The sequence below is a fragment of the Ochotona princeps genome, chromosome X (genome assembly GCF_030435755.1).
Source record: "Ochotona princeps isolate mOchPri1 chromosome X, mOchPri1.hap1, whole genome shotgun sequence".
Classification (NCBI taxonomy): Eukaryota; Metazoa; Chordata; class Mammalia; order Lagomorpha; family Ochotonidae; genus Ochotona; species Ochotona princeps.
The window spans coordinates 102,308,760-102,313,487 of NC_080865.1; positions in this window are offsets into that span (position 1 = coordinate 102,308,760).

A 4,728-nucleotide genomic window follows, 5' to 3' on the forward strand; every position below is an offset into this window, starting at 1 on the left:
TTGGAGTACAGTGCTTTGTAGTAATTTCTAATTATGGCCTTAATGGATGCGGTGTCTGTTGTTATGTTGCCTTTTTCATCTTTGATGCTGTTAATTCTTGCCTTCTCTTGTTTTTTCTTTGTCAGTCGGGCCAGTGGGGTGTCTATCTTGTTTATCTTCTCAAAAAACCAGCTTTTTGATTCATTGATTTTGTGTATGGTTTTTTATTATTTCTATCTGATTAATTTCCTCCCTTGTTTTGATGATTTCTTGTTTCCTATTGTGTGTGGGGCTCTTCTGCTGTTGTTTTTCCAATTCCTGGAGGTGTGTGTTTAGTTCCTGTATTTGGCGCCTCTCTTGGGCCTTGACATGAGCTCCAATTGCGATGAGTTTACCCTGTAGCACTGCTTTGGCAGTGTCCCACAAACTTTGGAATGTTGTGTCAGAGTTTTCATTGGTTTTCATAAATTTTTTGATCTCATCTTTAATTTCTTCCCTGACCCATTGTTCGTTTAATAGCATATTGTTCAGCCTCCAAGAGTTTCTGTATTTCCTGGGGCATTTTGAATTGCTGATTTCCAGTTTCATTCCGTGGTGGTCTGAGAGGGTACATGGTATGATTCCTATCTTTTTGAAGTTATTTAGGTTTGCTTTGTGTCCTATCATGTGGTCGATCCTGGAGAAGGTGCCATGCACTGCTGAAAAAAATGTATAATCTGTGGCCTTAGGATAAAAAATTCTATAAATATCTATCATGTCCAGTTGTTCTATTGTTTGTATGAGCTCTGTTGTTTCTTTGTTGAGTTTTTGTTTTGTTGATCTGTCTATTGTTATTAGTGGGGTGTTAAGATCACCCACTATTATTGTGTGCATATCTATGTCTCCCCTTAAGTCCGTAAGTAATTGCTTCACGTAGCTAGGTGCGTTTGAATTTGGTGCATATATGTTCACAATGGTAATTACTTCCTGATGGATCAGTCCCTTCACCAATATATAATGTCCTTCCCTGTCCTTTTTGATGTGTGTCAGATTGAAGTCCACATCATCTGAAATTAAGACAGCTACCCTAGCCTTTTTTTCTCATCCATTGGCATGAAATATCTGTTTCCAACCTTTCACTTTCAGTTTCTTAGAATCTCTTCTGGTTAGATGTGTCTCTTGTAGGCAACAGATAGTTGGGTGCTGTTTGATAATCCATTCTGTTAATCTATGCCTTTTGATTGGTGAGTTCAGGCCATTTGTGTTAAGAGTTAAAAGTGAGAGGTTGTGATTTTGCCTTGCCATACTTGTTTTTGTGGGTGTTGATATCTGTGTAATTGCCCTTCCTTGTGTGGACTTTAGTGGGGAGACCTTCCTTTTTGCCATCTTTGCTTATGATTCATCTCCTTTTTTTCTGGATTTAGTGCATTTCTAAGGAGATTTTGTAGAGCTGGTTTTGTGCTGGCATATTCTTCTAATTTCTCTTTGCTATGAAAGTATCTGATTTCATTCTCAAATACGAATGAGATCTTTGCTGGGTACAGTATTCTTGGTTGACAGTTGTTCTGATTCAGGATTTGGAAGATCTTTGTCCATTCTCTTCTTGCTTGTAAGGTCTCTTCAGAGAAGTCAGCAGTGATCCTGATTGGTTTTCCCTGGTATGTGATCTTTTCTCTGCTTCGTACTTGTCTCAGGATTCTTTCTTTGTCTTCGTTGGAGTGGAACTTGAGCACCATATGTCTGGGCGAAGATCGCTTTGGGTCATATCTGCTGGGAGTCCTCTGACCGTCCTGGATTTGGGCTGGGTTCATGTTCCAAGTGTTTTGGAAGTTTTCCTGTATAATTTCGTCGAGCACCATTTGCATTCCTGACTCTTTTTCCGCTCCTTCAGGAAGGCCAATAATCCTAATATTCGATTTTCTGAGGTTGTCTCCCATTTCTTGTATGGTCTTATTGGCTTTGTTTAGACTTGTCTCCAGCTGTTTAATGAGCTGGATATGTTCGCTTTGTGTGTCTTCCGTTTCAGAGATCCTCTCTTCTGCTGTATTTGTTCTGTTGGTTAGGCTCTCAATTTTGTGCTCTAAGTCAAGGATTTTACTTTTCATTTGTTGTATTTCTGTGACTATGCGGTTCTTGAATTCCTTGAAGTCCTCCCAATTCTTCTCATTGTCTCTGACATATTTTAACATTATTTTTTTGAATTCCTTGTCTGGTAGATCTTCTATGTCTTCATCTCGCATCTCCGAAATAGACATTGGCTTTTGATCCTTTATTAGTAGGGTGTTGGCTCTCTCATCAGGATCATTACCTTTTCTGGTATTTCTTCCCATTGTGTTAGTGTTTCTTTTTTGAGAGACCTAGGCACCAGTGTGCTGAGGGGTCTCCAAGCACTATCCTGTAGAGATCGGAGTCTGCAGGCGTGGAGTAGCAGGGTGTGGGAATTTTCAAGGCACTTTTGGTGCGTCTCCAGAACACTGGACCTCAGGGCGCCACTTCCAGGGCCCAGCGGATTCAAAGCGCACTCTCAGCTCATCCCCTACAGGTATGCTACCACAGGGCGTCGGGGAGTGAAGGCACTCTCTGTGTGCGCCCCCTGTGCACGTGATCACAGGGCTCGGAGGATTCTAGCTGCTTTTTCGGTGTGTCCCCAGTGCCAGGGACTGCAGGGCGTGGAGGTTCCAGGTGCTCTCTGGGAACGCCTCCTGCACGCGGGTCCGCAGTGCCCTCCTGGTTCATCTCCCAAGCACGGGACTATAGGGCATGGGGTGTTCCAGATGCTCTCTGGAAGCGCCTTCTGCGCAGGCCCGCCCACCCCAGCACTTGCAGGGGACCGACCGCCCCAGCGCTAGCACGGGACTGCGCAGCCCAGAGGCGTGCTCAGGTTCCTGTGGGATAGCACCGCCCAGCTGAGTTCCAGACCGCAAAGGCACGGGGGAGTATTCAGTGTGCCTTTTGCCTTTCTCCTCAGCGCACAGGACCGCTGTACGTCACCTCCTAGACACAGTTTTGGCAGTTTCAAGGCACTCGCCCTGTGTCCCTAGATGCTGGAGTCTCGGGGTGGGGGCGGGCAGATGAGCACCAAGGGTGTTCAGGCTCTGTGCATGCCCCTGGGGGGCAACTCCCAGAGTCTCCAACCCACCACTGTCCGCACCCAACTCACTCAAACCTCAGGTTCTTGCAGTCTGCCTCTTCCTCTGGTGGGAACCCTCGCCGCGGGTGCGTCTCCTGGCGTCTGCGTCCAGTGCAGGTCCTGGCGGGTCCCAATGGGACCTGGAGACTGCAGCGGGTGCAGGTCCTGGCGGGTCCTGGCGACTAGGGTGGGCAGGTGCCAGCGGGTCCTGATCACTGCTGGTCCTCACGGCCACAGCATCTGCATGTCCTGATGTCTGCAGGTCGACTGTGGCTCTCAGCGGCTGCACTCAAAGGTGACTCAGCAGGTCAGGAGCGGAAAGCCGTCTTCCCTGCCCTTTGTTTTGTTTTTCCCTGGTTGCTCTTCTGAGTTGTGTGGATTTTTTTGGCTCCACACTGTCCAGGGAACTTCACGTTCTTCTCCCTGTAGTTCTATGCTGCTCCACTTACGCTTTTGTTGCGTTCTAGCCCTCTCTGTCTGTGAGCTCCCTCACAGTCTTCCTCCTATGTCAGCCATCTTGCCTCCGAGTCCCAGAAACCATCAAAGTATTAAAGGAAAGCATGAAAATCACTCTCCAAGATACAGGAAATGGTAAAGACTTCTTATAAATGACACCAAAAGTCCATGCAGTCAAAGCCAAAATAAACAAATAGAACTACATCGAACTAAGAAGCAAAGGAAATGATCAACAAAGTGAAAAGCCAGCAACAGAATGGGAGAAACTCTCTGCACACTACACAAAGATAGGGGACTAACATCCAGGATTTACAAAGAGCTTCAGAGAAACTCAATGACAGCAAAACAAACAATGCTGTGAAGAAATGGACAAAGGAAATGGACAGGCATTTTTTCAATTGTTTTCCCATTATACAGATCCAAGAGGAATGGCTAACTTTTTTATTATCACTTCTGCATCCCCATCCCAGTTCCAAAGCACCTACAGGACAAAAAGGTTGAAAAATGTTGTTCTTTTAAATAAGATTAAAGTGCTTTTTGGCAACCTGTTTTATTGTTTAATTACCCCTTAAGTTCACCCAAGATAAGGAAAGTGGGTGTAATTCTACGCCTGGCTTCTCACCTACTTTTATTCAATTCAATAGAAAAAAAAATAACCATATTCACACAAAAAACAGGTGCCAGCTATCTGCCCAGTTTCTATTCTATTTTATCATCATAGTTGCTTCCTCAATTCACTCATGCTTAGGTTTGATTTTTCCTTTAAAATGGCTTGAGATGCTTGGCAAAATGCCAATATCCAGGTGTCATCACTTCAAAGGTTTCTGATATGGTGGATATGATAAAGGATTTTTGCACCAGGGTTTCCTTTTGCTCCCCAGCTAAGATTACTATGAAGTCAAAATTGTGATGCATTTCTCAATCTAGTGTTTCCCACACTTAGGAGTGCATCCGACTCCCCATTAGGGCTTACCTAAGTGAATATGGTACACTGTGCCCCTCTCCCCTTTCCTAATTTGGTAAGTCTGCAGAAGGCCTGTATTGCTAACAAGTTATCATGTGCAGATGATGATTCTAAGATGAAAAAAATCATCTATTTTTATAGCCATTACCAAATTTTCCTTCCCAGTAGGTCTCATATCATTCTTTTGCTCTAAAACCTTTAAGAACCACTTATTATCTGC